Source organism: Miniopterus natalensis, chromosome 9, assembly GCF_054644295.1.
Source record: "Miniopterus natalensis isolate mMinNat1 chromosome 9, mMinNat1.hap1, whole genome shotgun sequence".
In the NCBI taxonomy this organism is placed as follows: domain Eukaryota; kingdom Metazoa; phylum Chordata; class Mammalia; order Chiroptera; family Miniopteridae; genus Miniopterus; species Miniopterus natalensis.
The window spans coordinates 70,428,913-70,440,832 of record NC_142089.1 but is presented as its reverse complement, the minus strand read 5'-3'; positions in this window follow the sequence as shown (position 1 = coordinate 70,440,832).

The window sequence follows — 11,920 nt, the reverse complement described above, 5'->3', positions numbered from 1 at the left end:
CAGAGCTGTGCTTTTAAAAGCTTGTCATCTGAAACCAATGGGGGATTGAGAGAGAAAATTAGTTTGGTATTCTGAGGCCCCAGTGCTAAAAACAAACAAGCAAAAACCTAAAAGGTACACATGCTCAGGAAAAAACAACAGAAACTAAAGCTAAAAAAAAAATTGCAAATCACTTAAACTCCTCCCCCCCACGCCCCAATCCTCCAGCTGTCCTAGATTTCCCTCATCAGAGGAGATTCTGGAAGACAGTCAAGAAATCAGAGATGTAAATACCAAAGGAAAGAATAAGACCTCCTTGGGTAAGTGTAGGCTCATTTGGCCAACCTGGTTTCACATATTTGAAAATCATGCTGAAGTCACTTTGGAACGTCTACAACCAATCATTTCCCCCACTTAGGAACAAAGCTGGGCTTGGGATTACAAATGCAAAACAGCAGAAAGTCATTAATAAGGTAGTGCTAGCATCACAGGACTTCATAAGGTGCTATTAAATCAGCGGATCACTTTTCCAGCCATTCCCTTCACATGAGGGACTAGACTCCAACTCTGCGTCACTGCTCTTTTGCTATCCTTCCCTGTCTCTTCTGGAATTCCACGCAAGTCAGATTTTGGGGTGGGGTGGGTACGAAGGCTTCTGGGCCAAGACGGAGGCCCCCCGGGGCCTGGAACCAGCCATGATGCAGGCAAGCTGTGTGACATTGGACCTTGCATCCCTCAGGAGAAAAGCAAAAGAGTTCCACTAGCTGGTTTTCTAGGGCTGCCACAGCAAAGTATCAGAGACTGGGGGGCTTAAGCAACAGAAATTTATATTCTCACGGTCTGGAGGCTAGGAGTCTAAGGTCAAGGTGCCGGCAGGGTTGGTTTCTCCTGAAGCCCACCTCCTTGGCTTACAGGTGGCCGCCTTTTCCCTGTGTCCTCACGTGGTCCTCACTCTGTGCCTCTGTATCTTAATCTCTTCTTCTTAGGACACCAGTCATATTGGATTAGGGCTAACCCACATGACTTCATTTTACCTTAATCATCTCTTTAAAGGTTCTATCTCCAAATACTGTCATCTTCTGAAGTACTGGGCATTAGGACGTTAACAAATAAATTTGGGGAGACACCATTTAGCCCATAACAGTCTGCAAGGTACCTTTCGGTTCTAGAGTTCTCTGATTTTTCTCTCAAGTACCGACTTTTCACTGACTTACCTTCCCAATTCTAATGTGGAGGGAGTCAGCTGGCTATTTTAATAAAAGACTGCAAGGAACTGAGGTCCTTTTAGGTTGTCCGTAGTCTCAGGTCATTTAAGACTTTAACTGTTAAAGCTACTCTGTAGGGCAGGGGACACTATATTAGACAGTAGGTGGGTAAACCTGAATTTTCCATACTTTTCCTAATGATAGGGCCATTGAGCCTGTGCCCGTTAGAGACTCTTAAGGACCTGGCACCAAGAGAATTTTCTAGAATTACTTTTTGTAAGGATGCCCCACTTTCTCTGCCTTCATGTGTTGGTTATGTTCTTTCAGATTGTAAGAAATGGAATTGTGCCTGGGTTCTTTTAAGTGATTTGTTAAATTGTTCTATTTTCTCGTAAGGATACAGGGGAAAGCAAGGAAGACAGGCGTTCAACCACTCCCAACAAGGCTTTGTAGAGAATGAAACATTGTCCAAGATACTATGAAGCCTCAAGGCTCTTGTCATTTTGTTTCTTTAGGGAAGATAGCCACCGTTCAAGTGACTTTGGGTGACAACGTGATCTGCCCTTTCTGTCTCTACCTCTACTGTTCCCACTGCTACTTGAGTCTCTGGCCTCTTTGCTTCTAACTTGACATGAAGAATGCGTGGACCGGCCAATGGGCAGTCAGCACACATGCATCTGTGGGACAGAGCTCTTGTGGCCGGCCACCCATTGGTCATTGTTTAGCCTCGTGATGGCTGACTCCTGTCGGTTGTCTATTGCTGGTCCTATCAACCTGCCAAGGAGACCACATGGCTCTAAGGTAGGCTACTGATGACCAAGACTTTCTTTGAAAGGACGTTGGGTGTTCTAGGTCGTCTAAGATTTCACAAAAGTAGAAAATACAGCCAGCAGGAACCTCACTAAGTACTCCCAGTATATCTCACCTCTTTCTTTCCAAGAAGCTAAAGAGTAGTTTATCTTCACACCTTCACGCTCTCACCTTCCTTCCCTATTGTCCTAACCCATGATGTCCTTGCATTCGGACTTCTGAGCTCACCTTTTTCTTAACTCCCAAGTTTAATATCCCTTTGTCATTTTCAACTCCAACTTGCTGCAGCACTTAACACATTGATTGGCCTCCCCTCCTAGCAGAGCCCCTCGCCCTGGCTTCTGTATCTGCGTTATTCGGGGATTGGTGGGTGGACAGCAAGCTGCGGGGAGAGACTTGGAGCCAGTGGCCCTGGATATGAATCCAGATCCAGGTCCACCACTCAACATCTATGTAGCATTTTGCATGTTAATTTTATTCAGTTCAATAAATTTATTTTCGTATATTTATCATGTTTATGATGATTGAGTAATGGGGGGGATTCTAAATAACACCACAGTTTGGACTTCGATGAATGAGAGAAGTGCAGATACTGAAACCTTATTCCTTATGCCCAATTAGATGCTAACATCTATCGACTTTACCTCTATAATATCTCCCACTTTAGAGCCTCTTCTCCATCTTCGTTACCCTGGTAGTAGCCAAAACAGTGGCCTTAAGCAAGCATGTTATATGGCCCTGACCTCATTGCTTCATTTGCATCTCTGCAAGTTGCACATTTAAACAGCAAGAATGAACTTTCACCTTCCCCCTTCAGTTATTACAGTCTAACTCCTGCCAATTCTGTCATATTTTATTTGGAAACATAGCTTCCAAGACCATTGATGCCCAGACTAGGTCTTTGGATACATGTGTTATGGTTGTGATTTCTCAGGTTGGGGGCCTAGCCCCAGTTTTGCTCAGGATGAGAGGGTGACACACGTAAAGGCAAGGTCGCTATCAACAGAGGTTTCAGGAAGAAAACAAGGAACATTATGAGACTGCTCTCCACTGTGTCCAAGGTCCTCTTCCAGTAGTTAAAGGTTCCCAGTTGATGTTGGGGGCCCACCATAAGCAGGCAAGTGTCCCTGGAAGAGGGGAAATTGCAATAGGAAATCCCAGTGAACGATGTATTGAAGGCCAAGCAAGATGAACCTGGTGCACTGGGTACTGCCTGGGGCCACCAGGCCAATTAAGTCCCCAAAAAGGAAACTGGTAAGAGGTGGGATTCAATACATCACCAGGTAGAAGGTCAGAACAGGTGTCAAAGCCAAAGCCCAGACTATGGCTATAGGTATAAGCCCCGAGGTGGAATCATAGCCCATACACTGTAATTTCCAGATGCTCATCTTCCAGGGCCAGCTTAACACTCACTTGGGGAAGCTATGTCATCTTTCTTGGGCTCCAGAATCCTCATCTGGATAAAGATGGTAAAAGTACCCTCCTCAAGGACTGATATGAGGCAAAAAGGAGTGCTCAGGCCATAAACACCCAAGGAAGGACAACAGGTATTATTGTAAGTGTAGGATCTCGGTGGAAAGCTCCGGGACACTCCATTCCAGGCCACATTTGTAGTAAGGGCATTTAAGGATGTAAGACAGTAGCTAGGAATCTGGGACATCCCTCACTCACCAAATCCTGAGTTACACACTAGATTTGTAGATTTGAGGTTTAAAGTTGCTTAAACAACACAAAGGTTGGTCTGGGAACCAGTGTGAGCTAAGCCTGCTATTGTGGGCATCAGTGGGCCCCAGGTTTGGGGACAGATTGTCTGGGTATGCGATTTGGGCCTCAGACTTTTCCTCCAAATTGTGAAGTAAAACTGGGAACAGGCCAGTACAGAGTACAGGGAACTTGAAAGTGGCCCGCCCAGAATAATCTGAGGGACATTGTGGCCACATCATCTCCAAGTACCTCTGCTGTCCTATCTTGCAGAAACCCTGCCTGAGATTCCAACTGCTGGATCTCCTGATTAAGCAAACAAGAAAAGAGCCTCCTCTCTGGATGGTGATTATTAAAATGCTTCTGTTACTAGCAGGCAGAGAGGTTGGGGTGCTGGAGTGGGTGTAATGCTTTGCTGATCATGATACTGGTTTATAAAGACATGGAGATGGTCGCTGTTGGGATAGCACATGAAACAAACAGGTTCCCTGGCTGAAAGCAAATTCACTTAAGTTGTCTGTTTATAACAGTTACTTTGGTCAGCATTCACGTATAGTCCAGACATCCTGCCCTGGTATCTCTTTATAACTACACTAACTACAGACAACAGGTTCTTCTAGAAAGGGCTGCCATGTTTAGCTTTTCCTTCTGCTGCTATCAGCATTTGAACTTTCAAGCAGCAGGGGGTAAATACAAAATATACCTATACCTACCAGAACCAGTCTTCCTACAGCATTACAGTTTGAAACAGCTAGAGGGCAGGTCTAATGAGGAAGCGATACACACATGCCCAGCTTTGCCAAGCCACAGTGAAGCCAAGTTTGGTTTGGGCTTTACACCGAAAAGGGAAAGAATGTGAGAAAGCAGCTGGGCGAGGAGATGATTGCAGTGGCCTTGAGGGAGCTATTGGCATCTGGGTGGTCAGTGTCAGTGTCACTTCTGATCCAGTTCATTAGCACCCCCTGTTATATCAAAACAAACAAAACAAAACAAAACAAAAACCAAAATAAAAACCCAACACACTCATGTCTGGTGAATAATATCACAAGTCCGCTCCTGACAAAATTACAGAAACAGGGCACGGCTCAGGGATCTGAAGGGAAGTCTAGAGGTGCAGAAAGAGAGAGGGCTGGCCTGCTCCAGGGGGCATTCTAACACTTGCAGGTGGGAGGGGAAGACTGTAAAATATGCTGCCTTATTACAGAAAGGGACAGAGACCTAAACTTGCTGGCCTTGTAGTTCAGCTACTGCTTTGCCCCTCCCTTCCCAGTCTCAGTGAACTGCCTCCTCCCCAGAGGGGCCATCATGCTGAAAAACTCCATCCACTGACTCCATCCTTTGGAAACGTACCCATTTGAAAAGTGCTACCCTGCCTAAAGATTCTAAATCCTGCCTTAATCCACTTACGATTTAAAGTACTGCACAAAAAGGTAGTTATTCAGAGCCCTTCACCTAGGAAGCCAAGGAGCCAAAGTGTTCTCGCCCATTGTAAAGTCCAGCGTGTCCAAGCGTATCAACAGGGTGGGCTCAGGGCGGGATTTTATTTGCCTGAGGAGGGAATGGCCCAGAAGAAAGTCACCCCAGGGAGAGATGTGCAGATTTGGGCCACAGAGTATGGTCTTTCATCATTTTTGGAGAGGCTGGAAGGTGTGAGTGGCTGCTCAGACCACTGGATAGATTCGAGGAAAAGCCCTTAGCAGATGAGCCCTCGAAGGTCATCTTTGAATGAAGGACAACAGCTGTAGGGACACAGGATGTTTCCCTACCTCTCAGCATAGTCCGGTCACACTACTGATAGGCTACTGAGAGCATGGGATGAAGTAGCAGCCGCTGGTGGGACGTGGTAGGGGCTGTCACAGCGGTGACCTGAATTCCCGTTGTCACAATCGGTGACCTGGGGATCCAGCCAAGAAGCCTCTAAAGATTGCAGCGAGCATGTTACCATTGCTACTTCAAATCTACAAGGCAGTTTGGGGGAGCCAAGAAGGCTAAGAGGAGGGCTTCTTACTTAGTAGCATGTGCATGGAGCCCCCTGGGAACTTCCAGAACCAGCTGTAGGGATTGGATGTGCTCTTAGTCTACAATTTGTGGTGAAGCCGAAGAGGACAGCATTTGCTCTTCCTAGTCTACTACAGGAAAAGTATGTGACATGCACATCTTGTGAGCACAGAATGATGACACATGGCCGTAAGTTATACCTGAAAATCAGTCTCAGCCTTTATAGACACGTGTCGGGTAGAAACATAATTCTACGGACTTACCATACATTTGTCTCTGGTTTGATTCTGTTGTCAACCCCAGCATGAGACAGGGCTTGCGTTGATCAAATACTCGTTTCTCCCTCAGTTCTCATTATGGTTGATCAACAAGATGGCAGGTCAGCTGGAGCTGGGACAGAGTCATAGCAACAGGATCCTCTTAGAGCATCAGCCTTTCAGAGTTCCCCCTCCCTCCCCCTCCCGCCCCCTCTGATTTATACTCCACCAGGCTGCAAAGTCCTGACCTCTTAGTGTAATGCTCTAATCAGATAAGCTAACCACAAAACCTCCTTTATTTTCAAGACCGCTGCTCCATTAAAGCCCCAGCTGTATTTGAGCCATCTCGGGGATGGGACAGCCTTCAAGAGTCACAGGGACTGGCAGACCGTCATCGTAAGTGCAGGTTGCCAGCCTTCTCAGGTTACTGTGAGTGATGATGGGTGAAGTCTGCTTTGAATTTCTTGGGGAAGGGGGAGACTTACGCTGTACTTCGTTCAGGCCATTCGTTTTAAGGGATCTGGTTCTCAGATTTCCTGCAATCATAATCACGGCCCTTTTCACAGTCACTAGGCTATCAAATCCTGTATATACAAAATGAAGCATTAGAAAAAAAGAAACAAAAATTTGTAAGTTAGAGCGGTGGTGCAAATGTTATTTGGGAGCCTGTAAAACAGTATTCAGAATTAATCTCTGGCCACCAGAAGCTACATACAACATAGAGACTGCTTTTGTCATGTTCCTAGGTATGGCGAAGGGTAGGTACAGCGTTGTTTAGAAACCATAGGCTTGGAGATCTTTTCTTTTGGGGATTAAAGAAAATATAACCTGCTCTGCTACATTTAAAAGAGAAAAAAGGGGTGGGGGAGTGTGGTTCTTGTCTCTGGTCTGCACATCTGGGGGCAGTATCACTTGTCAAAATAAGATTTCTTTATTTTAGAGTGTCTTTCCTGATCACTGTGTCACACGCCTTCCTTAGGCATGCTTGCGTATTGATTCTGAAGCCTTTTTTCCCAGCTCACCTCGGAAAGACAGTGAAAAATTAGGGACTGGCTCCACCTGATGCCTGGGTTAGGAAATTGCACTTGCATGTTAAAGTCCCTCTGTCCGTGGATAGAGAGCCCTCTAGTGCATGGAAACAGTAAAACTAGAATCAAGTGCGGATTACTAATTAAATGCTCATCGAAAATACCAAAACTACAAAATATCAAGCCTACAGAAAAACAGTGACCAATTATGCTTTTGTTATGAGCCAGGCATCGTGAAAAGGATTGGGTGGGTATTTTTTTCTTTTGTTTGTCTATCGCTGTGGAACAAATCATCCCCAAACGTAGTGGCTTAAAATAATCATCGTTTCTTACCTCCCAGGGTTTCTGCGAGCCAGGAATTTGAGCGCAGCTGAGTGGGGTGGTCGTGAGTGGAGGCGCCTCGGGAGGGTGCATCAGGTGGTGGCTGGAGCGTCTCAAAGCCTCGCTCGCTCCCGTCTGGAGGTGGGGCTGGTAAGATTGGAAGAGCTGGTAGCACATCTGGACCTCTCCCTGTCTCTGTGTGCTCTCTGTGTGATTTTGCAGCATAACCAGACTTCTTCTCAGGGCTGCCACGCTGTGGTCCCAAAGAAGAGAGGCACGTGGAAGCTGTAGTGCTTCCCATGGCCTAGCCCGGGAGGTCATGCCGCGTTAGCTCCACTGCGTCCTGTTGCGAGAGGCAGCTAGAGGTCCACCCAGGTTCAAGGCGAGGGAACATAACCCCTACTTGGGATGGGATAGATACTTGTGTGGCCATATCTGTAAAAACACAATCACTCAAATTGTTTTATTTCATTCTCCCCCAAATTATATGAGGTTGCTACTATCATTGCCCCAATGTTACAATTAAGAGGATGAGGTTGAGAGACGTTAAACATTTGCTTCGTATATCCTTTCAGCATCATGCTAGAGCATTGTCTAATAAGCCATCAGGTGTGTGACCTGTACATGTCCTCGGTCCCAGCACTATTTTTGGCCAGGTAATTATTTCTTGTGGCAGCTGACCTGTTTAGTACTATCACTGGCCTCTACCCATCAGATGTCACTGGCATCCCTTCCTCTCCTCAGTTGTGATAACCAAAAATGTCTCCGGCCATTGTCAAATATGTCAGGGGTGGGGAGGGGGAGAGGAAATTTCCCCCCAGTTGAGAACCACTGTTTTAAGGGAAGGTAACTTTGATTACTTACTACTAAGGCCAAACTCCGTAAAGTTAATGATAACTTGTAAAAGATCTATATGTTGCCATGTATTTCTGTCCAGTAGAATATATAAATCTTATAGAGATGGTTTTGTTGTTTTATAAGGCATCAATTCGTTTCAATTTAATTTAAAATCTTATTTCAGCATCTTTTTTGTCCACTAACTAGATAAAACAATTTTCCTCTCCTTCTTTGAATTATCATTGTCATCATGCTGGTTTTCTCCTTAATGAAATCTCTCTTCTCTCTTCTCTCTTCTCTCTGTCTCTCTCTGTCTCTCTGTCTCTCTGTCTCTGTCTCTCTGTCTCTGTCTCTCTCTCTGTCTCTCTCTCTCTCTCTCTCGCACACACACACACACACACACACCAGCTTCTTGGTAAACAGAGAATGAATTTTTCCCAAAGGGGAGGTGTGGTAGTCGTGGAGAGGTACTACTCAGATCTCCCTTCAAGAAAGAACTTGCGATAGCTAAAGCAATATTGAAAAAGAACAAAGCTGGAGGCATCACACTACAAAGCTATAGTAGCTGAAACAGTATATTAGCATAAAAACTGACCCAGAACAATGGAACAGAATAGACTGCCCAGAAATAAATCCATGCATGAATGGTTGATTAATTTATGACAAAGGAGGCAAGAATATACAATGAGAAAGGGCAGTCTCTTCAACAAACGGTGTTGGGAAAACTGGACAGCCACATGCAAAAGAATAAAACTGGACCACCAACCTACACCATACACAAAACTTAACTCAAAATAGAATAAACATTTGAATGTAAGACCTTATAAATCTCCTAGAAGAAAACATAAGCAATAAGCTCCTTGTGATCAGTCTGAGAGAGGTTTTTATGGATCTGACACCGAAAGCAAAGACAACTAAAGCAAAAGCAAGCAAGTGGGACTACATCAAATTAAAAAGCTTTTTCACGGCAAAGAAAACCATTAGCAAAAATGTTAAGGAAACCTACCAAACGGGAGAGAATATTTGCAAATCATATATCTGATAAAGGGTTAATATTCAAATATATATAAATTACTCTTACAAACTCAATAACAAAAATTCCCAAACTATCTAACTTTTAAAATGAGCAGGGGATTTGGATAGGCATTTTTCCAAAGAATACATACAAATGGTCAATAGGCATATGAAAAGGTGCTCAATAGTCCTAATCATCACAGAAATGCAAATCAAAGCCACAGTGAGATGTCACCTCATACCTGTCAGATTGGCTATTATCACAAAGACAAGAAATAACAAGTATTTGTGAGGATGTGCAGAATGGTGATCTCTTTTGCATTGCTGGTGGGACTGTAAATTTGTGCAGCCACTATGGAAAAAGTATGGACGTTCCTCAAAAAAATAAAAATAGAACTACCATATGATCCAGCAATTTCACTCTGGGTATTTACCCAAAGAAATAAAAAACACTAATTCAGAAAGACACATGCACCCCTATGTTCATTGCAGCATTATATACAATACCTAAGACATGGAAAAAACCTAAGTGTCCACTGATGAATGAATAGATAAAGAAAATGTGGAATCTTAAAACATACACACACACAGACACACACACACACAAAACAACCCAGCTCACAGCTATAGAGAACACAGTGATAGTTGCCAGAGGCAGGGCGTGGGGGTGGGCAAACTGAGTAAGGGTGGTAAAAAGGTACAAAATGTCTTTAATATTTGTTTTCTGTATTTCCTCCAGGGAAACAGAATAATTAAGACATATATATAGTGCATACGTATACATATATGCACATACATGCACATATATATGCTATTTTCATATATATGTGTGTATATATACACACTATTTTCTACTTTGTAATTCATAAATTATTTGTGAGTGGATATTGAGAGTATGCAAATATTCAGTCTCTCATCAAGTGTTTCAGTTAACACTTTTAGCATCCATTGATGATTTTCTAAATCCGCCATTGAGACTACTTTTATGTATTGACATTGTCCTTTAAGGAAGGGAATTCTCATATTTCTCAATTATTTTATTTACTATTTATTTATTTATTTATTTATTTATTTATTTATTTATTTATATCAGTATTGATTCATAGATATTGTTTTATTTAATGGGCTATAATTCATCACCATCATTTATTTTGACGCTCAAATGCTGTATGTGGCCAACAGAAACCCCTTTAAACTGGCTTCCATCCTTTCTGTGTGTCCCCATGAGTGTCTGAGTACTTTCTTACTTCCCAGGGTGAGAAGATGCTCCAGGCTTATCTTGACTTTCCCTGCTGCATCCCTGTAATTAGTTATTTTCTCAAGAAGTTCACTTTTTTTTAAATGAAAAATGATATTTAAAAACCAAGATCTTGATGCTACACGTGCTTATTGCTACTAGTGTTTTATTGCTTCTAGGCCCTCTTAGTGGACAGAGCGAAAAAATGTGTATATATGTATGTGTATGCATCTATGTATGTCTACATAGGCACCCACATGTATGTATTTATTTTATGTAATATGTATATGTACAATTATTTGTAGATATGTACACATGCACGTATATACACACATATGTCATTGTCACTTTTATATCTATTAAAAAGCATGGTTTCATGTTGATATTCTATTGCAGTAAAACACCACAAGGTAATTCCCATTTTACCCATTTCTATATCGAACTCCTTTCTCAACAGTGGGCCACCCGACCCTCATTCCTTAATTATCATATATACAAGCCTAGAATACACAGAAGGGCTTCTCAGAATCCTCGACACGTACCTCTGTATAAAGCAATCCTACTAACTAGAGCTCAATATCTCCTTAGCTTTTTAAGGTAATATTTACCTACATCGAAATGCATAAATCGTAAGTGTTTAGTTTAATGAGCTTCAAAAATTTACATACTTCTAATACCACCCTGAAATTTAGCCTTTTCTTTGAAGACTGCCTCCACGTGCAACTTGAACAGCCCTCCCTTATAAAACTTACCGCAATTATTTCTCTGTAGACTATGTTCACTAGACTACGAACTCTAAATTCAGGGATGAGTCTATGTCTCTTCATTTTGGGGTCCTCGGTTCCAAACAATATCTGGTCTGTAACAAGGTACCAATAAATTTTTGTTAAATAAATAAAATATCCTTGGAACAAATAGCCTGAAGTTTTAAATGAGGAAGCAGTGCAATTTTAAAGCTCAGATCCACTTACTACTCGTACTAAATCACCAGCTAAAGGAGTTATGATGAGAACTGTCAAGGCATGAAAGGAAAAGGAAGGCAGCAGTTGGAATGCTAATAAATTATTATGTTCTTACCTCTTCACAAAGACTTGAAACTCTTTTAATCATTATGGAACCTTCGAAATTGGTGGGTGGTACAAATTACTACCTCTATATTTATATATAGACCTTCAGTTTTAGCTAGATATTTAAAAGTAACTATAGGTTACCTGCCCAAAACTTAATGGAGAAGGACATTTTTGTAGTTCTGGTTGATATGCTCACTCCTGAGGTTTATATTTTCCAGTTGTCTAAAAGCAGTGGGTGATCCAATCTGTTGACAGACAAATACTATTTCAATACCGCTGACGACCTTGGCAAAGGGAGAGGTTTCATGAATTGGAATTTGATTATGCAATTGCTTCAGTCATGTCTGGAGTTGCTCTTCCTTTTCTTAAAAAAAAAAAAAAGGAAAGAAAAAATATATCTCCTCTTTTGAGTATAATTAACTAAGTAAATGTTTCTAATTCCTGTGAGAAACAACTAATAACA